Source organism: Arvicanthis niloticus, chromosome 8 (assembly GCF_011762505.2).
Source record: "Arvicanthis niloticus isolate mArvNil1 chromosome 8, mArvNil1.pat.X, whole genome shotgun sequence".
In the NCBI taxonomy this organism is placed as follows: domain Eukaryota; kingdom Metazoa; phylum Chordata; class Mammalia; order Rodentia; family Muridae; genus Arvicanthis; species Arvicanthis niloticus.
In genome coordinates this window covers 38536481-38562350 of record NC_047665.1, presented here as the reverse complement: position 1 = coordinate 38562350, position 25870 = coordinate 38536481, and the positions used below count along the sequence as shown (strand labels likewise).

General features: G+C 41.9%; 6 non-coding genes across 6 annotated transcripts; 5 read left to right on the top strand and 1 right to left on the bottom strand.

Moving 5' to 3' along the window:
• The first annotated feature begins 1079 nt into the window (after window positions 1–1079).
• Window positions 1080–1152, top strand: Trnav-aac (transfer RNA valine (anticodon AAC)). Its single transcript has one exon. It is a non-coding gene; the product is annotated as a tRNA-Val (tRNA).
• Window positions 1153–2356: 1204 nt separating this feature from the next.
• Window positions 2357–2429, top strand: Trnav-cac (transfer RNA valine (anticodon CAC)). Its single transcript has one exon. It is a non-coding gene; the product is annotated as a tRNA-Val (tRNA).
• A 3375-nt stretch (window positions 2430–5804) lies between these two features.
• Window positions 5805–5877, top strand: Trnav-cac (transfer RNA valine (anticodon CAC)). Its single transcript has one exon. It is a non-coding gene; the product is annotated as a tRNA-Val (tRNA).
• Window positions 5878–6089: 212 nt separating this feature from the next.
• Window positions 6090–6162, top strand: Trnaa-agc (transfer RNA alanine (anticodon AGC)). The gene has a single exon. It is a non-coding gene; the product is annotated as a tRNA-Ala (tRNA).
• A 1739-nt stretch (window positions 6163–7901) lies between these two features.
• On the bottom strand, window positions 7902–7975 carry Trnai-aau (transfer RNA isoleucine (anticodon AAU)). Its single transcript has one exon. It is a non-coding gene; the product is annotated as a tRNA-Ile (tRNA).
• Window positions 7976–13498: 5523 nt separating this feature from the next.
• Trnam-cau (transfer RNA methionine (anticodon CAU)) lies at window positions 13499–13571 on the top strand. Its single transcript has one exon. It is a non-coding gene; the product is annotated as a tRNA-Met (tRNA).
• Window positions 13572–25870: the final 12299 nt, after the last annotated feature.

The following is a 25870-nucleotide window of genomic DNA, read 5'->3' as shown; positions in this document are numbered from 1 at the left end:
TGCTTCTTTTCATGAAGATAACAGACTAAACGTCTGAAACTGTAAGTCAGCTTCAATTAGATGTTTTCCTTAATAAGAATTGCCGTAATCATGGTGTCTCTTTACAGCAATAAAACCTAAGACATTGAAGAAAAAAAAAAAGCATGGGGTGGGGGTGGGGTTTCTGTGTGTCATTGGTTAACACAAAGGAATCAAGATATTTGCATGCAGTTCCACAAATAGCCATAAGGAGGCAGCAGATGTCTCGAGATATTAGTAAATTATTTACATTAGTTTGTCAAAGTTAAATTAGACTTACATCTATATATCTTACATGGCTTACTTATCCTTTTCAATTAGGCTTACAAAATGCCATATCACCCATTATAGAAGAATTGATAAGTTTTCATGACCAATTTCATGACTAATAATTTTCTTACTAGCTCTCTAGTACTCTACATTATGATCTGTGGGTGCTGGGAATCAAAGTCAGGTCCTCTGGAAGATCAGCTAGAGCTTTAACAGAACAATTTCTTTAGAAAATGAGAAGAGAGCCACAGAGCCTGCCCCTCACATGGCCAGAGTAGTGGAATCAAGGTGTTCTGAAACATTCAGTGTCTTTTTGAGACACTCGTGCCTTCACATTTGCAGCAGGATTAATCCTAATAACCAAGATACAAAACCAAGCCACTGTCTATCAATGGACAGATGACAACACAGCAGACTCACATGGAACGTTAGCTACTCCGCCCTTTCTAAAGAGGCTCTGTCACTTGCAGTCACTGGAATGAAGAAGCTGGAGACATGGTGTTAAGTGAGGTAGATCAGCCACAGAGGGACAAATTCCACAGGACTTCACTTACAGTGTGCAATCTGACTGTTCACTTGGCAGTAATACAATAGAGTGTGGTCACCAACGGCTAGGGAGGGACAGCCACCTTAGTTACTTTGAGTTTTAGCTACCCCATGATAACATACATATACAAAGAATATCATCCTCCCCCGCCCCATCCCCCCTCCCCCCACCCCCCCGTCATTTACTAAGCAAGTTTTGAATGTCTTTGGAGAAGAGAAAGTAGGAAACCGCACAGTTATGGGGTGTTTCCGTGGTGTAGTGGTCATCACGCTCGCCTAACACGCGAGAGGTCCCCGGTTCGAAACCGGGCGGAAACAATGTTTTTCTCACTTTCTCTTGTGGTTTCAGATTCTCAGCTCATTCCCTACACTTTGGGGCAGTTAGGACAATCTCAGCTCCACGGCTTCAGCCTTCACTATCATGCTTTCCTGCTCAATAGCTATATCAGATACCTGTGTGAAGACCAGTGGAGACACTTAACATAAAAAAAAAAAAAAAAGTACAAAAGAAAAAAAACTCTTCTTTCATGTTGGGGGATTAGCTCAAATGGTAGAGCGCTCGCTTAGCATGTGAGAGGTAGTGGGATCGATGCCCACATCCTCCAGTTATTATGTTACAGAGAGGCTCATAATCTTACCTCATTTATTTAAATTGGGGAATAAAAATTAACCTTCTTAGTCTTAGGTTTTCCTCAGACACTCTAAGCATAAACTAGAGTTTTTTACATCCACATCACGTATTGGACAAACGTTTCTAAGCGTCTCCAATTTGTCCTTTCACTCGCCAGACATTAAGTCAGAACCTCTTCTGTGTAACTAGGTTTAGGCTTTCCCTCTGAAACCATTCTGTGCTGTTTGTTCTCTTTCCTGCCTCTCTGGAATCTTTCTTTTTCTCCATCTCTTTGCTCACTCAACCGTGCTATGGGAGGGTTGTTTTGTGCCTCACGGGAGCTTCCCATAGCACAGCACTGCCTGGAGTTCAGCATTTCATGGACGAAACTCCACTCGGCCTGAGTGGGATGTGGCTTCCTCCCCACTAGTCTCGGTTTTCCATTTCTAAACTCTGTTGAAAGTTGGAGGGCGGGGTGGGGAGAATCTTTCCTTAACAAGTTGCTGTGACTATTTGAGCTACCTTTCCAGTTTCTCTCAAAAGCTCTCAAGAGGTTATAAGGTTCTCCTTGAGGTGTCTCCGGGTGATCAGGCTCTTCCAACCTCATTCCTTGACTGAGTTGTACGTGCGCCGGATTCCCCTGAGGTGCACCGCTGCGTCTCAACACAGGAATTCTTACTCTTCTCCCTCCCAAGAGCTCTCTCCGTTCTGCGCGCCGCCCAAGTCACATTTATTCATCTAATCCTTCTTTGTAGCAGGATCTCGCCTCTCCACTATGATTTTTGTCTTTGCTTTGGTTGCTTTCCTTGCGTTGGTCTCCGTTAGTGTGGATCTGTAACTTCTGGATCACACTTGGACAAGGATACAGTGCACATCTTGAATACCAAAGTGATAGAAAGGGGTCCTGTGTATGTTTCCGTAGTGTAGTGGTTATCACGCTCGCCTCACACGCGAGAGGTCCCCGGTTCGAAACCGGGCGGAAACAGCACTCCCTACTTCTTTGTAGTTTTCAGATTTTTCAACAGAGCAAGCACCCATCTGAAAGGATGGGCACTCACTGTGCGGTGTCCCCCTCTGGGCCCCAGATTAGTCACAGAATACTCAAACACCTTTTCAAGCACAGACAAAGAAATCCATTCTTTGCAAGGCAAAGAAACAAGGCGGCTGAATCTGAAACAGGCAGAAACCGCAGCAAATAGCAAGTGCCAATTTTAATCTTAAAATGGATTCTGTTTTCTAATCTGTTAGTCTGTTATCAATGATTTCTGATAATTCTTGCGCCTTGAGTTTTTTTCCCCTATCCTTTGATTTACAGTTTGTCCTTTATTATTTGTTTCCTGTGTCTATTTGGATGTGGCTCATCTCATCAGAGTGAAATTTGTCCTGTAATGTTTTCTGTAGAGTTGAATTGGTAGACAGAAATTATTTATTTTTTTATGTGTGTGTGGAATGTTGTTCTTTCCTTGTTGGTTGTGACTGACAGTTTTGCTGGGTATAGTAGTCTGGGCTGGCATTTGTAGTCTCTCTAGCATTACATATCATCTGTCCAGGCCCAACTGGCTTTGACAGTGTCCACAGAGAAATCAGGTGATATTCTAAGGAGCATGCCTTTATTTTAAACATTGTTTCTTTATTCAACATATTTAAAGTTTTGAATAAATTATGAGTCTGGGGGATTTCTTTTCTGGTCCTGACTATTGGGTATACTGTGACCTACTTCTACTTGGACAGGCACCTCTTTCTTTAGATCTGAAAATTTTTTTCTATGATTTTGTTTAAAAAAAAAAAAAACTTTGTCAGCCTTTGATCAGATGTCCTGGATTTTTTTAACTAGATGTTTTTAGTATTAACATTTTCTTTGACTAAGCAATTTATTCTACCTTGTTTTAAAATTCTCTCTTGATTCTCTCGTAAACTGTTGATACGGCTTACCTTTTTTAATTTCCAGTTTTAGTTCAGTTTGGATTTTCTTTAGTGATTCTATTTCTACTTTCTTGTCTTAAAATGTTGTTCTTATCTCGTTGTCTTAGGGTTTCTATTGCTGTAAAGAGACACCATGGCCATGACAACTCTTATAAAGGAAAGTAGTTAGAGGTGGGTTGCAGTTCAGAGGTTTTGTTCATTATCAGGATGAGGGGAAGCATGGGAACACTCAGGCAGACGTGGTGCTGGAGGAGCTGAGAGTTCTACTTTTGGATCAGCAAGCAGCAGCAAGAAAAAAGTGTGGGGATTCAGCCTGGCTTGTGCTTCTGACACCTCAAAGCCCACCTTCAGTGACACATTTCCTCCAATAAGGCCACACCTACTCCAACAAGGACACACGTCCTACTCCTTTCAAATAATGCCACTCCTTATGAGCTTTTAGGGGTCGCTTCCATTCAAACTACCACATTCATTCAATTGTGTTTTTACACTTTACAGTTAGGCATTTTTCTTATCTTTTTAAAGGTGAATGTCCTTAAATTCATTCATAATTACTCTTTCAAAGTTCTTGTATTATGCTCTTTTGCATATATTGTATTTCTCAAGGTCTATTGCAATAGGGTTACTGGCTTCTCAGGAAGGCTTATTGTCTTGCCTGTTCATCTGGTAGAGAACTTAAAATACTTGAGGTGTTTCTTGGTGTAGATATGTGTTCCTGTCCTTATTGGGTGGGTATTCTGTTCTTTGGTTACTGTCACTCACTCTGGTTCTTTGGCAAGTGTGGTGGCTGTGGGGTTCCTGGTAGAGAGGGCTCCTATAGCTTGCTGGGTGACACAAAGGAATGGAGATGGGCTCTGAGGAAAGAATCGGAGGGGCAGTGGGAAGAGCTAGTGGACCCGGCTTGACCCGGTCCCCACTGGGTGGCGGCGGGGTGGGAGGAGGGGCTACGGCATGCAAGATGCTACAGGACTAAGGGTAGGTCTGGAGAGATCAGAATGGAGGGCAGGAAGGATAGTGAAATAGCCCAGCTTTGTCCCAACTCAGTGTGACTTCTGGAGGTTCATGGTAGAAAGCATTTCTGATCGATAACTGACACAAAGGAATGGAGTGAGCTTTGAGGAAGGCTCAGAGGGGGCTGTGGGAAAGAGCTAAGGGGATCCTAGAGCCCCACCAAGCGGCCAAGTCCCCAGGGATGAAGGTGGGGTAAGGAGGACAGGCTCCTGGGTTTCAGCTCAGTATGGTCACTGGGAATCCCTGGTAAAAAGGGTTTCTGTGTGTCATTGGCTGACACAAAGGAAGGCAAAGCTGAGTGGATCCACAGGAAAGTCTAGTGGTTCTTACGTGTATGGGTATTTACATGCAGTGTCCAGTAGAGGCCAGAAGAGGGCAATAGATGCCGTAGTACTGAAGCTGAACTGGTTTACGAGCTCCCCTGTGGTGCTAGAATTCAAAGTCAGGGCCTCTGAAAGAGCAGCTGGTGCTCTAGCTTAACGGTTTCTTTAGAAATTGAAAACAGAGCCACAGAGCCTTCCCTCCACTGGGCACGTGGCCACAGTAATGGAATTAAGGTGTTCTGAGACATTTGCTTGGTTACCATAACGGATCACTGTCTTCTGAGACACTCTCTCCTTCACATTCACTGAAGCATAACGCATTCACTGAAGGATAATTCCCAGAAGGATTAGTCCCAGTCTCTTCAGAATTCCTCCATCTACATCGCGCATACATTGATCTGTGCATTTAAACAATGCTTCTAAGCATTTACAAAAGTCTGAACCTTTTCTGTGAGACCATCTTAGAGCCCCCTCTTCCCCTTAAACTGAGCTGCTCTGCCCGCCATTCTGGAATGTTCCCCATACTCGTTCATCTTTTACACATTCCACCGCCATGGTAGGAGGTTTTTCTTCGCCTCACTGGCAGGGAGCTACCCTGCACCACTGCCGCCAGCATGGTGAGGACAAAAACCCCATTCGGCTTGAGTGGAACCTACCCCCTCCCTACTAGTCTCAATTTTCCATTTCTAAGCGCGGTGACAGATTGAGCATCTTCCCTTAACATGATGCTGTGACTATTTGAGGCACCTGCGGAGCGTCGCTCAAAAGCTCTTTGGCATCTACAGCGTTCTCCTCGAGGTGTCTCCAGTTGATCAGGCCCTTCCATCCTCCTTCTTTCTCTGTGTTTGACACGTTACAGATTTCCCTGAGAGGCACTGATGAGTCTCCACTCCTACAACAAGCTTCTCCGCTGAGCTCTTTTACTCGCGCCGTGGAAGACACAACTTTCAATCCTTCCCTGTACAGGATGTCGCCTCTCCACTGTGGCTTTTTAATCTTTGGTTTGGTTGCATTGCAATTCTCACTGTAAAGGCGTCCAGATAACATTGTAGCAAATTTATGGTGTCTTGGATGGTAAAGTGATAGAATGGCAGCTGTGGGGGGTTTCCGTAGTGTAGTGGTTATCACGCTCGCCTCACACGCGAGAGGTCCCCGGTTCGAAACCGGGCGGAAACAACATTACTTTTCTTCTCACTTCCTCTTGTGGTTTCAGATTCTCAGCTCACTCCTTACCCTTTTGGGGAGGTGAAACAATCTCAACTCCACGGTTTCAGCCTTCACTATCATGCTTTCCTGCACCCTAGTTATACCAGGTACCTCTCTGATGACCAGTGGACACTCTTAGCATAAAAGAAAGTACAAAAGAAAAAAACATCTTCTTGTGTGGTGGGGGATTAGCTCAAATGGTAGAGCGCTCGCTTAGCATGCGAGAGGTAGTGGGATCGATGCCCACATCCTCCATTTCTTTTCACAGCACGTCCCCAGTCTGACAATCTGCCTTTCCAATTTTGGAAATTGCAGGCTTTAAACAGCCTTATGCTCTTGCTCCCTTCGGCACACACTCACTTGCCAGTCTCTCAGACACATAGCATGTACTCCTTAGTCTGTGCGTTTCACAAAAGTTTGTGAGTGTCTATATGTGTTCTTTCACTCTATAGACACTGGCTCAGAACCTCTTCTGTGCCACCAGGTTTAGGACTTCTTCCTTAATTCTCCATATCGTGCTGCCCTGTGAGCACTTCAGTGCTTCTCTGCAATCTTCCTTTTCTTCCTCCACCTTTTGCTCACAGGTACCGCGTGAGTGGAGTGCTGCACCTCGAAGGCAGGGGGCGTCCCACACACCTCTACTACCACCATTATCATCAATGTGGACAAACCTCCACTTGGCCAGAGGGCTGTGGCCCCTCCCCACTCGTCTAAGTTTCTCATTTCTAAGCTCTGAGAAAAACTGAGAATCGCTTTGCTAAGACCATTTGAGCCATTTGCCTGGGTTCCCTCAAAAGCTCTCTGGCATCTACAACATTCTCCTGCAGGTGTCTCCAACTGTCTCAGCTCTTCCATTCCCCTTTCTTCCCTGAGTTTTGCACAGGTGCCACTCCCCTGCAATAACCCCTTTTGTCTTTACCTTCAGAAGGCAGTGTGGAATGTCTGCCCTGCCTCCTGCCAGAGGCTTTGACTGAGAATGCTCCCTGCTGACGTTCCTAGTGTGAAAAACAACCATTAAACCCACAAAGGACACCTCCACCAGGGCAGCTGGAAAAACCTGAGTGGAAACCCTTGGTTCCATGGCGCCTGAATAGACAATCTGACCCGGGACATCCTCTGTGAACTATCCAGATCCTGGACAGATTTTTCTTCTGTTCCGGAATTTGAAATAAGATTATCGACAGTTGGTTTTTTTGTTGTTGTTGTTGTTGATGATGATGATGATGATGATGATGATGATGATGATGTTTGTTTGTTTGTTTTGTTTTGTTTTTTTCTGAAAGAATGAAGCAGCAGGCATGCTTTGCTAGCCATCAGGAACAAGGGACCAAGGACAGTGACCATTAGGGTACAGCTAGCTATTTACTTTCTATAATGTGAAGGGGAAGCTCACTAAAAGGATCCCTGTAAATGCCACAACACAGACCTCTGCTGGGCTCCCTGGGAATGCTGGGAGGGACAAAGCCCAGGTTCACAAAACTGTCAGGAAAGATCTTGGCTGCAAGATGCTTTGGACCTCACTAAGCAGTTGGACATTGATGACGGGCTTGAAGTTCTGAACCCAACATTCCTCAGTTCAGTGTCTCTAGAATAACAGCAGGCAGAGACGAAGGGTCAGCCAGAGGTCAGGACTGCGTTTTTCTGGGAGCATTACCTAGCCTTCTAATCTACACAGCTTTGCAGGAAGTCAGCTGGTGAAGTCAGTGTGATTGGAGAGGAGGCGGGAACGTGACAAGAAGACCCAGGTACTCACTGCTGTTGCCCACGGCTTTCAGTTTCCAGATTGATTCTTTCTGGTTTTCTACGAAGTGTGCTTCCAGAACGCTAACCCACAAAATAAAAACGCAGCTAGATGGAATAGGGCAATAAAAAGGAAACACATTAAAAATAGTATGCCTTACTTACACAGTTATACAGAGTAGATAGATCTATACCGCCACATTCACTTCATCTTTTAGTTTGAAGGCAAAGCACAGTAGCTAAAAGTATTTACGTGGCCCGTACGGGGATCGAACCCGCGACCTTGGCGTTATTAGCACCACGCTCTAACCAACTGAGCTAACCGGCCAACTGGAAGAGATCTTCCTATCTACCCCTATAGATGTGTAACATACTTGTCAGTTGATAAATTTTCTTGAATTTCTTTACTTCGATTTTCAAGATTTTCTTGAAGCGAAAAAAATCACGAACCTCGTGTTGCTCTAACTAGAACGTCTCTATGAGCATAAAGAAAATTCTGTAAGAAAGCAACAAACATCTCGTTACAATGATTCCTGACCAGTTTGTGGAACCCAGAGTTGGTTACAGCACAACCTACTTGCTCAGTAATCACACAGACGGCAAGCCGCTCTCTAGCCACGACGGAGTTCGTCTGCCGCACAGTTCTCCTAGTTGCCCCTAAGTGACAATTTGATTTTTACTGAATTTTATCCAATTTTACCGAATTTCGGAATCCATTCACCAAAAACATTTGAATAACGCAGTGGGGTTATCCGTGCTCATTCCGTCCTCCTTCAATGAAGTAGTGAAGGAATGAAGAACTTGAGACTCTGAAATGAGTATTTTCAGGTCACCCAGGAAATACCTCGGGCACTTACTGTCTGAGCATATCCAGAGCCTCGGCGACAAAAGGGACAAACCCAAGGTGACTCACACGGGGTCGGACGGAGCCAGCGCTGACCACTCCAGGACCCGATGCCCGTTTTCCCTTTATCTACCAGGGCATAGTGATCCAGCTTGAAGTCTCCTCATCCTGTCGTCTAAGACAGAAGACCCTCGTCGTTAAGACAAAGAGCTTTGGTGACAACGAATATCTGTGACTCCGAAGTCGCTCGCAACCTCCAAGACTGTAACTGAGGAGGCCAACGCAGTGCATCGGCCTCCACCTCCCCAGACGTTTGTTCTTCGTTGAAAAGACGCTGTTCTTCCGTTCTTTGGTAAAAAAAAAAAAAAAAAAAAACACCGTTGGTCTCCAGGGACCTTCAGAGCTCCAGTTCCCTAACTGGTGACCTTGCTGTGACAACAACCACAAAAATAGACACGAACAAAGGAGGATTCGAAAAAAGCACGCCGCGTGAAGCGTGAGGCACAGTTCCTAGAAACGTCACAAGCCACTGCACCACTCTAAACTTAAAGCTGCTTTTTACCACCAGGCTGTCTCCGACGGCTGGTCCACAAGCTCTGCTGGGTCATTTCACCAAGGCCCTGTCAGGAATATTGATTTAGTAACTGTCCAGGGTTAGAAAACCCGTGAGCGCGCAGCTTACAAAACCTTCTCTGAGGTTAACCCAGGAAATTCTCGTAACTACAATCCCTTTGAATTGCGTCTCCGACTCGATTATCAAAACTACTGAGCCTCTGCCGAGTGTGCACAGAAGACTTCCGCACAGCGAGCTTGATTACATTTCAGCAGAATAGTTAATTTCTTTGGGAGATACGGGGAAATGGACATTTCATTCACTGACCTAGAATGAGAGGAAAGAGATCCTGCTCTTTATGTCTTTCCCTCTCCAGCTATGTCATAGGGAATTCACCAGAGAAGACTTCTCGGAAATGGATTTCAGCCAACAGAAAGCCGTCATTAGGCGGCAGGGACTACAATGAGTTTCAGGATCCAAGTGTAGCACCGAACCTTTCACATGGTGAGCTTTTAAGCACAAAAACCGTGTCCTTGGTTGACATACTTCAGTTCACAAAACCAGCCAGAAGCAGAACTACAGAGGCTCAAAAGCAACATTTTAGAGATCTTCCCAGAAGTATGGACTTTGATTGATTAGGTCTTTGTTTTTGTTTTAGCAGATGGTGCTGTCTACAGTTGAGATTGTGGCCTGAATGGTACTTTCATCATGGAGTCTGTTGTGCTACAGTCTGGGGGCCTGCTGAGGTCTGGAGCCCTGTTAGAGCCCTAGGCTTCCAATGGGCATTGTTCTCTGGTAAGTATCTTCAAGTGCCCTGGGGCGTATTCGCTGGTTAAAAAAGAAAACAAACGTCACACATACATACGTACGTATGTACATACATACATACATACATACATATATACATTTTATATTAAAATATAAATAAAAGCTGGGGGAGAGGAGGTGCATGCTGTTAATCCTGGCACTTGGTAGGAAGAGGCAAGCAAATTTCTGAGTTTGGGATCAGCCATGTCTAGAGAGGGAACTCCAGGACAGCCAGGGCTACAAAAAGAAACCCTGTCTCAAAAAAAAAAAAACAAAAAAACAAAAAAAAAAACAAATAAACAAACAAAAATTTAAAAATCTGTTTATATATACATATCAAGACCAGGGAACTACATTCCCTTCTTAAGTCTCCCATTGGGTATTTTGGTTTTGGTTTGGTGACAGTATTTCTTTGGCCTGTAACATGCTGAGTAGTCTAGACTAGTCCAGAAAGCTCCAAGCACCCTCCTGTCTCTGCCGCTCTAGAGTAAGGACTACAAACACAGCCACCACACCAGATTTTTTAAATTTTTTTTCTTTTGTTTTTATTTTGAAGCTCAAACTTGGATTTATAGAATGACTTGCACCTTCCTAAGTGAGAGTGTGTCTGATGAGCAGAGTTACAAGTCTGGCTCTCTGACCCACCCTCTTCTCAGATGATATCCTGCTCATCCTCCTTCTGGATACCTGGCCCACACTCAGGTAATCTGAAAGAATACTTTCCCTAAGCTCCCTGAGCAGAGCTTGTGGATATGAATAAGGCAAAAGGTTGTCACAGGCACACTTCATCAATGACACCCCTTGACTCAATTCCCAAGCCATTTCCCACCTTATATTCACAGGTTGAAGTCTGGCTTCCTGACAAAATACTTACTTTTTACTGAGTCCCTAAAGAATTCTAAACCTGAGTATGTAAATGTCATTTAGGTAATTACTCTTTTGAACACACACACACACATAGACACAAATTTTGTTTGCTTTTTTTGATATATATTTTGTATATCTATATGTACATGAGCAATATAATTTAATATGTGTGTAAATTATTTTGCTCATTTAAATTTTTATAGATGCTCTGTGTATTTGAGTTCACGTGAGTGCAAATGCCTAAGAAGATAAGAAGATATTGGGTTGCCCTGACTAGGTGCTGGGAACCAAACTCTGTTCCTTTGCAAGTATATACTCTTAACCACCTCTACAATGTAATTCAATTATAACATCATTCCCTGTTTAAAGAAACTGGGTGAGATTCTGGATTAATCACCAGACATGTGACTTAGCTCACTTATCTGGAGCACAGCCAGCGTGGTACAGAGGGTCTTGGATTCCTAAGGGCTGGCTGTCTTCAGGTCCCTGCCCTGCCCCTGCTCTTACCATCTGTGTCTTTCCCCATTCCATCTCATGCAATTGACTCAACTCCTCTCAAGTGTGGGATGTGACTCATAAAAGAAGACACACTCTATTACTTCCATGAGTCCATACAATCATTCTTTCCCATTCTTAGCAGACAGCCTCATAACCCAAAGTCCTCAAGCCTCACTCCCCAGGTACTTCCAGTTTTATGGAAGGCACTTGCTAATGTCTGTTCCCATCAGTCACTCAGAGGACAATGCTCTTCTACTCTTTCATAGTGACATTTCTTTCTTAGATAAGGGTTTTTCAGACCCCTGTCTCTGTCCACTCTTTTTATGAAACTGCACTCTTCTTAAAGATTTCTAAATTACCTGGCTCCAATTTCTTTCTTCTGCAAATCTTTTTTTATTTGTTTGTTTTATTTTATTCTGTTTTGATTGAGTCAGGTCTCTCTCAGTCTTGGCTGTCCTGGAGCTCACTATGTAGAGTAGACTGGCCTTGTCATGCCACAGATCTTAAACAAAATCCCCATCCTGTTGCCAGCTATGCTCAGAGAACATAACCATGCTTCGGTATTAAACCCGAGTCCTGCTTGGGTGAGAAACAGACGTGGAACCTCTCTGAGCTCTACACCTCCTCTACTCCTTTGGCACTTGAATACTGAGATAGACTGCAAGGAGGATGAAGCAGAGTATAAGGCTCAGTAAACACAAGAGAAGCGGAGGCAGGGTAGGGTGAAGAGATAAGTGCCTCTAGATCAGACAGCGTGGAGCTGCTGGTTTTCTTTGCTCTGGGTGGCCTTTCAGATCTATGCTAATAAAGGAACAGAAATTTCTAGAGAAAGAAGACTATAAAGTGTTGCCTGCAGGAACACATGAAACTTGTAGTGAGATATGTTGCAGGGGCAGGTGAGCAGGAAAGGAGTGAGAGGGGAAAATGATGAAGATACGTTGTACGCCTGTATGCTGCCTGGTTTGTGTCAATTTAACACAAGCTAGAGTCCTTGGAGAAGAAGGAGCCTCAGGTGAGAAATTTCTACATAAGATCTGATGTAGGCAAGCCTCTACGGGCATTTTCTTAATTAGTGATCAATAGGGGAGACCCCAGCCCACAGAGTGTGTTGGGGGAGGGAGGTCACCACTGTGCAGATGGTTTTGGGTTCTTTAAGAAAGCAGGCTGAGCAAACCATGGGAAGCAAGCTAGTAAGCAACGCTTCCCCATGGCCTCTGCATCAGCTCCTACCTTCAGGTTTCTGCCCTACTTGAGTTCCTGTCCTGACTTCCTTTGGTGATGAACAGTGCTGTGGAAGCATAAGTCAAACTAACGCTTTCTTCCAAAGTTGCTTTGGTCATGGTGTTTTATCACAGCAATGATAACCCTACCTAGAACAACATGTATGAAATTCTCAAAGAAAAAAAAATGAAAGCTGAGTCCTTAGTCCTGCTTTGAACTCAGAAATCCACCTGCTTCTGCCTCCCAAGTGCTGGGATTAAAAGCTTGCATCTCCACTGCCCAGTGTTGTCTTTGTTAATAATCACTGTGTGATTAGTTCTACGGAGCCTTGGTTTTATCAGTAAGATAGAAATAATGATATATAGGCTTATGAAAAATAGATTGAGAGAAATAATGTCAATAAAATCCTTAATAGGTTTGGTGGTCATAGAGATGGAAAAAAAGAAACAAAACAAACAAAAAACACAATATCAACATAATGTGCTAATATCAATATAATGTGCTAATATCAATATAATGTGCTAATATCAATATAATGTGCTAATATCAATATAATGTGCTAATATCAATATAATGTGCTAATATCAATATAATGTGCTAATATCAATATAATGTGCTAATATCAATTGTGGCATTTTGAGGAAAATTTTCAAAGAACATGATTGGATCTGAAAATTTGCATCAGCTGCCCTGCATACCTCTTCCAGGACTGGTGTGAGCTGTTTATATTTTTAAGTATTCTGTGATAGGCACTGTTCCAACAGGGTAGGGTTGACTCAGAGAGAAAAAAAAGATAGACAACAATGAAGTAACAAAGTAAGATCACAAGAAGTAGCAGAGACTAGATACTCTTGTTAAGACCTACATCTTGTTTTTGAGACTTGTGAGGCTCTTCAAAAGTACCTGTGTTGACTATCTTGGAAATATCCCGCCTCCAAACAAAACAAACACCTCAAAATGCAAGAGTTCCCAGTTGCAGTCAAGAGGCAGTACTAGGACAGAAGATAGTGAATACTTCCTGTAAAGTACCTGTGAGATAAAGGAAGAAATGGGACTTTGTAGCCTTCTTAGCGCAGTAGGCAGCGCGTCAGTCTCATAATCTGAAGGTCCTGAGTTCGAACCTCAGAGAAGGCAGTTTTTGCTAACAGGTCAACACATTCCTGAAATTAGCTTCACAACTTTAGGACTCTTACTGACCGAAAACTACCTTCCCAAATATTTATCTATTTTCTCTCTCTCTCTCTCTCTCTCTCTCTCTCTCTCTCTCTCTCTCTCTCTCTCTCTCCCTCCCTCCCTCCCTCCCTCCCTCCCTCCCTCCCTTCCTTCTTTTTTTGGTTTTTCGAGACAGGGTTTCTCTGTGTAGCTCTGGCTGTCCTGGAACTCACTTTGTAGACCAGCCCAAATATCTTTCTATGCTCATCTTTATTTGAGCTCAGAGCCATAGAGGACAGAGGCGTTTTGGAGGTTAGTGAATTGAATTGTCCCCTAATGGAACCACAGACCTGCTAGTGCTGCAGAGAAGCAAGATACGAATGCTTTGAAGGGCGGCGAGAATAGGGAAAATTCAGACTGCGAGGACATTGGCTTGAGGGTCAGGTGGAGCTATCTGGGGGTGAGTGGGGGGGGGGGGGGACTGCAAAGCTTCTGAGTTCCTAAGGAGGACATGACACCCAAGGAACCTGTAGGAGTGGTCCAAAAGAGATCTGACCCCGAGAAGCAGTCTTCAAGTAAGAGTTAGTTGCACTCCTTGCATTGCACTTCTATCTATTTCAATTGTAGCCTCGGAATTCCTCAAACTTCAGAGAAAAACAAAATGACTAGCCATGCTTCCACAACGACATCAGGGTAATCTGCTATGAAAAAACCGCTGATGGTCAAAAATGATAAAGGATAAAAAAAAAAAAAAAAAACACCTATGCCTTGAGGGACCGGAGCGCGGCGGGGGAGCGGGGAGGAGGAGGGGCGTGGCAGCAACCAGGTGTGGTGCTGCTGAGCTAATATTCCTCCTGCCCTTCGTCCACCCTCAGGAAAACAGTGTTTCTCTAAAAGTAGCTCCAACGAGCAGACAAAACAGGTGTTCTGTTAAATCTCTAACCTATAATTATAATTCCTGTCTTCCAGATGTCTCTGCTTTGAGGCCTGTTAGATTTTCTTATAATGCAGTCATCTGACCTGAAATTGGACACTTTTCAGGCTGCATTGTAATAAATATTACTTGACCTTCTTGGAATTTCTTGCAAAACAGAGTTTTCAAATTCTAACAACACATCAGTCTAGGAAGAAGGAAAATGAGAAAAACAAAATTTCCTCTTTTACACATTGTACAAGCCCCTTCCAAAGATCCTTCTGTCTGAAGTTTTGGAACCTGTGAGGAATTGCCATGCATGACTTTATAGGTATGTTAAGGTCACAGAATCAGGAAGAGAGTTTAATTTAGCTTTGGGTTCCACAGGGCTAAGAGGCCAAGATGGTGGGAGGCTGGAAGGCAAGCCTCTGCCATGGCTGCAAGAACAAGAAGCTGAGGAATCCCAACCGCAAGCAGCAAGCAGAGAATCTGCAAGCAGGGTGGGTCACTAAGTCTCAAAGCTGACCCTCTGAGAAGGACCACCTCTGCAAACAGCTCTGCCAACTGGAAACCAAGTCTTCAAAGTACCAGAGACTAAGGTGGGACATTCCTCACTCAAATCACCACAGAGACATTGCCTGGATTTACCCAGGCCAGCCCATATATAATCAAATGAGTCAGTAAGAATGAAGACCCTCTCCCTGATATTATCCAAAGTAATTCGCTGGCAGGTGATTTAGAGAGATGTGAGAAGGAACCAATCTTTCATTGCTGGATTTGAAGATGGTGGAAGAGGGCTATACCTAAGGAAGAGATGAAACTTGAAAGCTGGGAAGAGAAGGAGTCTCCTGATGGAACATGTACAGACAACACTCAGTTATAACTGAGACACTTAGGCAGAGTCTTGATCTATAGAACTGTGGGATGATAAAACCATCAACATCATTATAGTCATCACATTGTTTAACTCAGCATCTTTGAAGACATACATGCTAGCAACAATAATCCATTCTCTTTGGAGTATACAGAAGAGATCAGTTGTGTCTGTTTTGAGAATTGCTACTCCTCTCTTGTAAGGAAATGTTAGGACACAACTTCTTTCACAGGCATGGCTTCACACCAAGAGTCTGTTACAACCTTACTAGATGAGTAAATGTGCTCTCATTGTACCCAAGAGAATGAACATAATTGTTCACCTGACACTGTCCAGCTGGAGCTGCAGCTGAATGATGAGTTTCTATTCAGTTGTTTTCCAAACACAAGAGCCACCAACTGTCTTATACAAAGTGGCTCCCTGCTTTTCTCTTTGTTTTTTGTTCTTTCCATCCACTTCTTAAAGTTTCTAAGATTTTGAGGGCTTATTTTGTCTCAGATGAACAAAGCAGGGTTGACTGTGTGGCTGGAAATTTGAATTATTTTTTATTAGTTGAAAGGTAGTGTTCTTCAGCTGTAGGAGAGGAAGGACTCCAGTTACAATGAATTTTTTTTTTTAAATCAATACAGTAATAGCTCTCTACAAAAGTCTGAATTGCTCTATGAGAAACTTTTGCAGTAAGACTAGGAGACTCTATGTTCCTGTCTCTTGACAGAAAATCCTTGAAAACAAGCAGAAGGTATGGAAAAAAAAAAAAAAAAAAGCTGACTTTGCCTGTAGATAGTGTCAGGTGACCTGACAATTTTTATGAGAGACTCTGAAGGAGGAATTAGATGAAGCAGGGATGGTACTTGAAAAACTAATGGTGAAAACTTCTCAGATTTGACAATACTCATGAATATTCACATCCAAGAATTTCAACAAATTTCAAATAGGATTGCCTTAAAGAGCTACAAAGACTTACTACAATCAAACCCCAGATGGCAAGTACACAGAGAGAAATTTAAAAGCAGCAAAAGAGAAGCAATTACTTTTTTAGAAAAACAATGAGAAATTTCAATGAGATTAATAGCTAATTTCTCCTCAGAAATAATAAAGCAAGAAGCCAGAGAGAGGACTTATTTAAAAGTCTTAAAGGAGGGAAAATGTCAACCAAGAATAAATTCATCAAATGGATCAGTGAGATGGCTTAGCAAGACACTTGCTGTTAACGGTAACAACCTGAGTTTGATCCCTAGGACCTAGGTAGAAGGAGTTTAAAAAAAAAACAAACAAACAAAAAAAAAACACTTCTACAAATTGTCTTCTGATTTCCATATATGCAATGTGGCATGCTTGTGTACACACACACACACACACACACACACACACACACCATGTTAAAACCATTTAAAAAGAAGATATCTAGTAAAGCTTTCAGAGGAGCTTGGAGCTCACGGGGTACCAAGTGGTTGGGCCTCATATCCTTTCCTATTGTACTGGGGATCAGGGAGGTGTATGAGGGCTGAGATTAGTTAGTATGAAACCCACATGGAAGAGATGAAAGGGAAAAGAGGACCCAGCTGAGTGAAGCAGATCCATTATAAGGGTTTTTCATATTTATTTATTTATTTATTCATTCATTCATCTGTATTTTGTTTATTGTTTTGTTGTTGTTGTTGTTGTTGTTGTTGTTTCAAGATGAGTTTTCTCCGAGTAACCCTGATGTCCTGGAACTCCTTCTGTAGACCAAACTGGCCTGAAACTGAGGATATCTGCATGCCTCTGATAAGCATGCTCTGCTATGCCTCCCAAATGCTGGGATTAAAGGCCTGTGCCACTACACCAAGTTAGAGATTTTGCTTTTTTTTTTTTTTTTTTTTTTTTTTTTTTTTTGTCTTCCATACATGGTAATTTATAATTTTATTGATTAGTTTAAACCCATAGAATAAGATTCTGGCTGGGCAGTGGTGGCGCATGCCTTTAATCTTGGGAGGCAGAGGCAGGCAGATTTCTGAGTTCGAGGGCAGCCTGGTCTACAGAGTGAGTTCCAGGACAGCCAGGGACTTCTTTGTTTTGTTTTTTGTTTTTGTTTTGCTTTGTTTTTGCAAGACAGGGTTTCTCTGTCTAGCCGTGGCTGTCCTGGAACTCACTCTGTAGACCAGGCTGGCCTTGAACTCAGAAATCCGCCTGCCTCTGCCTCCCAAGTGCTGGGATTAAAGGCATCCTAGGATATATAGGTAGCACAAATTTGTTTTGAAGTTTAAAAAAATAGGACATAAATTTGGGTGTTTGTTTTAGGAAACATATTTTTTAAGGTAGTGTGGTGGTTTGAATGAGTACTGTTTCCCCTGGGCTCCAATATTCCACTTGGTCTTCAGTTGGTGTCACAGGAGGGAAGATTAGGAGGCTCAGTCTCATTGCAGGAAGAACATGAAGTAGGTCACTAGGAGTGGGCTTTCAGGTTAAAAAGTGTCATATACTGCCAGTGTGCTCTGTGCCAGTGTGTCATATACTGCTTCATGCTCACAGTTCAAGATGTGAGCTTTAAGTGTTCTGTTCTTCCTACCATGCCTGAGCTTGTCTCCATGTCTTCTCTATGTCATCATAGACTCTTATCCTTCTTGAATTGTAAGCCAAAATCAATCCTCTCTTCCTTAAATTGTCTTTGGCTAGAGTCAACAACAGCAACAGAAAAGTAATTAATGTAGAAGTTGGTATCAGAGCATTGGCTGTTGCTGTGCAGAACCTGATGTGGTGGTGGTGGTTTTAAAGAATGTGGAAGACTTTAGTACTGTGGAGTAGAAAAGCACCTGAGGGATGTGAGTTCTGAGCTTTCTGGTGCTGCTTTCGATGCACATTGTCTACTGCCATGCTATGTCAGCCATTATGGAGTCAAATAATAAGCCAAGTGTAATTCGAATGAGAAGGCCTCCCATGGGCTCATATATTTGAATTCTTAGACACCAGGGAATGAAACTGTCTGAGAATTAGGAGGTGTGGCATTGGAGTAGGTATGGCCTTACTGGGGGAAGTGTGTCACTAGGGGTAGCATTTGAGGTTTCAAAAGCCCAATGCCTCCCCTTCCTGCCCCCCCCCCCCCCGCCCAGCCCATCTCTCTCTACTTGTGGATCGGAATGTAAGTTCTCAGCTTGTTCTCCAGCACCATGTGTTCCACCATGCTCTCTGCCATGATAATGTACTAATGATGCTTGCAACCTGTAAGCAAGCTCCCAATTAAATGTGTTCCTTTATAAGAATTGCCTTGGTCATGATGTGTCTTCACAGCACTAGAACACAAGACATTAAGCTAAACTCTTTCTCCAATAAATTGCCTTAGTCATGTTGCTTTATCATAGCAACAGAAAAACCCATATCACAAAATGGGTTTTGTAGATGCTGTGAGTTCATATGTGCAGTTATCCTAATGTATCCAAAAGACAGTAATTCTTTGTTGTCATTCTCTTGCTCTGGGGGGGTTTGTTTTGCTTGTTCTTCTATTTTTTTTTAATACTCTTTTCTGCCCATTTCACAGTGATCTGTGAACCATGGGAGTGGAGTTATTCTCTTTAGGGCTGAGCATTCTGAAGTCTCTTATTTTCTGTACCTGTGCTTATTATACCATAAGAAGTATCTCAGGGCTGTGGGTCTTAGGTAGAGCAAGAGCTTGAGTTCGCCTCTCAGCATTCAACAACACAGTACAACACTAATATTGCTGATTCCTCTATGTATTTACTGTTCACACTCACCCTGAAAAAAAAATTCTACAGTATTTTTAAAAGTGTTTTTGCTTACTATGAATATTTATAATAGAAATAAGGTATTGTTTCCTTTGAGATTTAAAAAAAAATGCAATTGGAACTGAAGTGGAGACTCAAAAATTAAGAGTGCTTGTTGCTCTTGCAGAGGACTCTAGTTTGATTTCCAACGCCTACATCAGGTAGCTCATGTTCACCTGTAACTCCAGGAGATCTGACAGCTTCTTCTAGAATCTAGAGATCTTGCACTCACACATGCACATATCACCACATAGACATGCACACACATAGATACATAATTAGAAATTAAAGAACTTTTTAAAAAATGAAAGATAAACTTAATTTATAAAAACTCATTTTAAAAAAAGGCTGGGCATGGAGGTGTACTTTGGAGGCAGAGGCAAGTGGATCTCTGTGAGTTCAAGACCAGTCTGGTCTACAAAGCAAATTCCAGGACAGTCAGTGTTGTTATGGTTACAGAGACATTTCTTTTTCTTTGTATTTTGGAAAAGAGCAGTAACCAATCAATACTTATGCTCAGTCAGTCAATATTGTGTATTTTCCTATAATGCATACAATATGCTTTTATATGATACTTGCAAGTATTTTTACTTTGGGCGCCTTTTATTTTTTATTTTTATTTATTTATTTATTTTTACCATTTAAGAAATTATAACTTCATCTTGATATTAATTATACAGATTTCTACCAATAGGTTATGGCTATGCAATAAGTCCTAGCTAATCCTCCCTGTTCCAACAAAACCATTACTTTTCCCTAGACAGACCAATATTAACCACCTTAGTCCCCAAGCCCAGGGAATAGGGGCGCTGACTCTTCTTTAACTTCTTCAAGCTGATTACAGGCGTTGAGATATTAGAAGAGGGGTGGGAGGAAGAGTAAATTGATAAGCCTCTGATGCTGTGTCTTCACTGCATCCAGATGGAATTCCAGGACATCGGAGGTTTGGGCAGGTCTGCTCAGTATGCTTGATGAGTAGATACACCAAGGTTGTGTATTCTGCAATATACAATTCTCAGAACAAGTTTTAGTATCAAGAAAAAAAATTTTTTTTCCTAGAGGGCTGACATTTTTTTAAAGATGTTGGTTCTAACAACTTTTCTTTTTTTTTTCCCCTTTTTAAAATTGGTTGTAATATTTACATTTCAAATTTAACCCCTTATCCCATTCCCCACCACCACCCAGGGACCCCTTATCCCATCCCCCCTCCTTGTGCTTCTATGAGGGTGTGATTTTTTCCAGTTTCTATGATGCTGTTTCCATTAACATAAATTGCCTCTAAAATTTCTAAATCCTTCCCTTTGTGTTATTAAATCTCCTATTTTTTTCTTTCTTTTCTTTTTTTTTTCTCTTTTCTTCTCATCTCTCTCTCTGTTTTTAAAAATTGGGTATTTTATTTACCTTTCAGATTTTATCCCCTTACCCCACTTCCTCCCACCACCCAGAAACCTCCTATCCCATCCCCCCTCCTTATGCTTCTATGAGGCAATGCCCGCACCTACCCCCCCACTACTCCCTCCCCACCCTCACATCCCCCCCACACTCTGTGTTCGTTTTTTATGGGATCAAGAAACTCCTCTCCCACCTATGCCCCACAAGGCCATCCTCCCCTACATATACTGCTGGAGTCATGGGTCCCTCCCTATGTGTTTTTGGGTGCCTTTTAAATGTTGACTCATTTATTCTCCATATCATACCTACTTCATGATATATTATTTCTATTTTTTCTTGTGCTAATTTAGTGACTTTGAAGCCTAGCTCTAAATTGCATGGTACTGAATTCTTAAGCTCCAGTTCGGACATCTTACATCAGTTATGTACAAGTCCTTAAGTACTTCAAAGGTATATATTTTTTAGAATTTTTCACACATACACAAAAACTAATGGCTAACCAAAGGTCATAAAGACTACTCTATCCACCAGAATTTATGAAGGATGTGGTTTCTGTGTGCAAGCTGATAATTAATGACAAGATGGAGAGTAACCTTTACAATAAACAGAGAACAATTTTAGTTGCTTGGAGATCGGCTTATGACTTAGTGGCTACACCACTGACCTTGCTGGTTTGCTTGTGGTGACTACAGATGCAAAACATCACAGATTTAAGAATTGAACTGAAATCAGAATGACTTCGAAAGAAGGCAATGAAATTTCATATAAGCAATGGAAAGTACATAAACTTTGCTGACTCTCTGGCTACTGAGACTAGCATTAAGGAATTTTGTGAGAGAAAACGAAGGGGAGAATAAATCCCTTTTAGAATTATTGATTTTCTGGCATTGGTGGCACATGCCTTTAATCCCAGCACTAGGGAGGCAGAGGCAGGTGGATATTTGAGTTCGAGGCCAGCCTGGTCTACAGAGTGAGTTCCAGGACAGCCAGGGCTATACAGAATTACTGATTTTATAAATACATAAATTTTATAAATACTTTAGCACTGTAATGTTCCTTAGTATCCCAGCACTCAGATCTCAACTCACTAGTATACATTCCAACCTCTGTACACATAGATTGACAGCTGCTTTCTCTATTATCCCACATAGAAGGGCTGCATTTCATTTATGTTTGGGTTGTTGGTTAGTTGCTAGTGTTCATTATTAATAGTTTATTTCTAAAAATTGCTGTACTATCTTTCAACAGCTATATCCCCTTAGCTTTTGTATAGGTCTTGTTTATTAAACACCCTAAAATATTGAGACGATACTGTCAGGAACAGCCTTGCTTATACGCTGAAGGCCTAAAATCAGCCATATGCCTAAGTTAGTCATATATGCCTGCTAACATATATGTTAGCAGTCTTGGTCTCTGTGGAAAAACACTGACCCTAGCACAAACAGTTATAGATCTTGTAAACAGGCAGCCTTAGTGAAAAACTACCAGCCTGGATAAGAACATGTAGTCATAGACCTTGTGGATAGGTAGCCTTGCTGGAGAGTACCAGCTTAGATAAGAAACAAGTGAATCATAGACAGAGTCATAGTGACCTGTTCCCTGCTTCTTCACCCAGCAGATACCCTGTTCTGGAAGATATCTGTACTCCCCCTGAGAACACCTACACTCCTGTGTCATCCTCTTCCCCACATCCTGCCTCTATGTGTATATAACCCCTGTGTGAAAAAATTAAAATGGCAGTTTGATCAGACTATAGACAAGCCACTGTTCTTTGCATCCCGTCTTCCAGTTCTCTCTTCCAGGTCTCCTGATCCCAGTTCAATGCCCCATGGGACTGGGACATGATGCCAATATGAGGTTTACTTATGAAATGCCTACCTTGAGGAAGACCCTGGGTTTAAACATCTGCACTGCAGTAATAACAGCACATTATTTAAAAATTCACATTATTGACATTTTGTAGTGAGGGGCAAGCACTTTATCCCAGATCTCTTAGCTATATTTTTAATTGCTTCCATTTAGAGTTGTGCTGCTTAGTCAATTCATTCTGCTAGAACAAAATATCACATGCCAGGCTGTTTGTAAACAAAGTGAATTTATTTCCCATTTCTTCAGACTGGGAAGTCCAAATGAAGGCACCATCAGATCTTCAGATTCATTGTCTGAAGGTCTGCTTTCTGCTATGGCAATGCCATCTACTTCCTATATCCTCACATGATGGAATAAAGAAGCTAGGTCTCTGGGCTCTCAATTCTATATGTACTGATCCCACTCATGAAGACAAAGCAGCCACAGTCTGACCACCTCTCATAGATTCCTGGTTAGGGATTTACCTTGGTAAGAATTTCAAGCAATGAATGCTTTATAGTTACAACCAGTCTATAGTTAAAGGCCAGAGCCAGAGCAGTGGCTTATGCCTGTAATGTCAGCACCGGCTGAAGCAGAGTGGTGCCCTAGGTGACTACTACATGGAAGCAATGAATGAAGAACACCTCTGGAAGTGGAGCACTCCGGAAAAGTCAAAGTGTTGGCAGCAGTGAGTAACTTTCAGGAGTAAAAGACATAGGGAAACGTAGATACGGGAGCTCAGAAAAAGTAAGGAAGCTCAGAAAAAGTAAAGGATCTAGAAAAAAACAAAAACTATAGAAAAAATTTTAAAACAATAGAGAAGAGACAGAAAAATGGGATAAGGAAATAGTTGCTTGCTTTTTGTACATATGCTGAGAGATAAACTTAGAACATGAGGAGCTAAGGTACACCAGTAGTAGTTGCTTAAGTTTTAGATTTTATTCAGGAACTATGTCCTTGGTTCCCTGAAGAAGGGATCATAAATTTAAAAACCTGGATAAAGGCAAGACAAAAATTGCACGATCATTATGATATCCTTGGGCCTGAGAAAATCCCTGTGAACACTTTTTGGCTTGTGAGCTTTAATTAAAGACAGCTTGGACCCTAGACATGAGAAAAAAAAAAAGGTCCAAGTAGTGTTAGGTCTTCTAGTAGTGATTACTGATAAACTCAGATTAAACAAAGATAGTGCTACCGAACTTACTGCCTTTCTTCTTTATGAGGATACTAAAAAGGCTATAACAACACTGAAAGAGGAGTGTCTTGATCCTGAGGAAGAAGAAAACTTAGAGGAGGAACCTGCAGAATATCATAATGAGAAATGGCCTTTTACAGGCTTTTGCAATAACTCGCAGACACAAGGATAAGGATGGACAGAGGAGCAATTCTAACAACCCATACAAGGTTGTACCCATTTAACGGAAAAAAAAAATTTAGGGAAGTTATAGCCTGAAGGAAAGGAGGATGATGAGGATATTATCATGCCTAGTATTATAGCAGGCCTACATCCACCAGCGAAAAGACAAGATCCTCTAGTGACATTGATGTACCCTAAGATGGGGGATAGGGGTGGGCTGGCTCTTGCCCTCAATCAAAAATATTATGTCTACATTGCAGGCAGGATTGCAGTGTTCCAGGGAGAGGATATACAAGGATTTCATTTACAGTACCACCACAGGGCAATCTTGTTAGAGTTCATCAATCTACACTTTTTAAACAATTTAAGGATTTAGAAGCTGCATGTGCTATGGCTGCTGCCTTGAAGGGAAAAACTATTAAACAAATTTTGTTTCAGCAACAAAAACTTTGAAATTTTCATAGGCATCCTGGACCTCCAGGCAGTTGTTTTAGATGTGGACGGATGGAATATCAAATAAGGCAATATCCAGAGAGAGTTACAGTGTAAAGTCTAATATTGAACATATAAAAGATGCAGGCTTATGTCTCCATTTAAAAGAAGAAAACATTGGGCTAAAGAATGCAAATCTAAGATAGAGAATCTGGGTAACATTCTCCTTTCAGGAAACAAGGGAAGAGGCCAGCCCCAGGTCCTAGAACAATACTAAGGGGTAACAGAGTCTATCCCACAACAAGAAAATCCATTTGAGATTTCTGTCAAACCATCCCAGGAAGCACAGGATTGGACATTGGTTCCTCCACCTACATAGTATTGACCCCTGAAATGGGTAAGCAAGCATTGCCTCCTGGTGTCTATGGTCCTATCCCTCAGAAAGCAGGTTTGTTGCTAGGTAGAAACAGTATCACCATGAAACAGATCATAGTAGCCTTAGGGGTGATTGACACAGATTATGGAGGAGAAATAAAAATTATGATCTCCCTTCTAGGGACCATATAAGTGCTACAATCAGGACAGAGGATAGCTCAATTACTCTTATTATCCATAATAGAGACACATAATAGGAGTAAAATAAAACACAGAAGGCATGTTGGTTTTGGATCCTCTGATGCCTATTGGGTACAAAGCATTTCTTCTCAATAACCAGACCTTATTTTAAAAATTAATGGGAATTTTTTCTTTCTGATCCTTTAGATTCTGGTGCTGATGTATCTGTCATTGCTGCCAAACAATGGCCTGGTACCTGGCCTAAGCAGGCCACTGTGACTCAACTACAAGGGATAGGGCAGAGTCAAAGCCCTGAACAAAGCAGTGATCTCCTTAATTGGGAGAATTTAGAGGGGCACAAGTGTCCATTTCAGCCATATATTGTGGCAGGACTGCCTCTAAATTTATAGCAAAAGTATATTCTGAAGGAAATGGGTGTTATGTTATTTATTCCTAATGATGTAGTCATGCAACAAATGTTCATCCAGGGCTTTTAACCAACAGGATGTCTAGGAGTACAGGGTCAGGGCAGAAAGGACACTATTATACCTGGAATTTGGAGATTCCGAAGCAGGTTGGGGTATTTTCAGTAGAGGCCACTGACCAACCTATACACCATGCTGATAAGATTACCTGATTCAATGATTTGCCTATATGGGTGGATCAGTGACCTCTTAATACAGAAAAAACAGTACTGCAGAACAGTTAGTGCAGAAGCAACTTAGAAACTGTCATACTGAACCCTCCAATTCTCCTTGGAACTCTCATACATTTGAGATTAAAAAGAAATATGGGAAGTGGAAACTATTGCAAAATCTAAGAAAGGTCAAAAAAACTATGAAATTAATTGGCACTTTACAACCCGGATTACCTATTCCCTCTGCTATTCCCTCTAATGCTTATTAAGATTATACTAGATTTAAAGGACTGCTTTTATACCATTCCCCTTCATCCCCAAGATTGCAAGTGATTTGCCTTTAGTGTTTCATCTACCAACTTTAAAGAACCTGTGAGAAGATACCATTGGAAAGTTTTAACACAGGGCATAACTAACAGTCTCACTTTATGCCAAAAGTTTGTAGCTTAAGCAATTCCCATTGTTAGATGTTTATATCCACATGTTATATAGTTCTTTATATGGATGATATATTG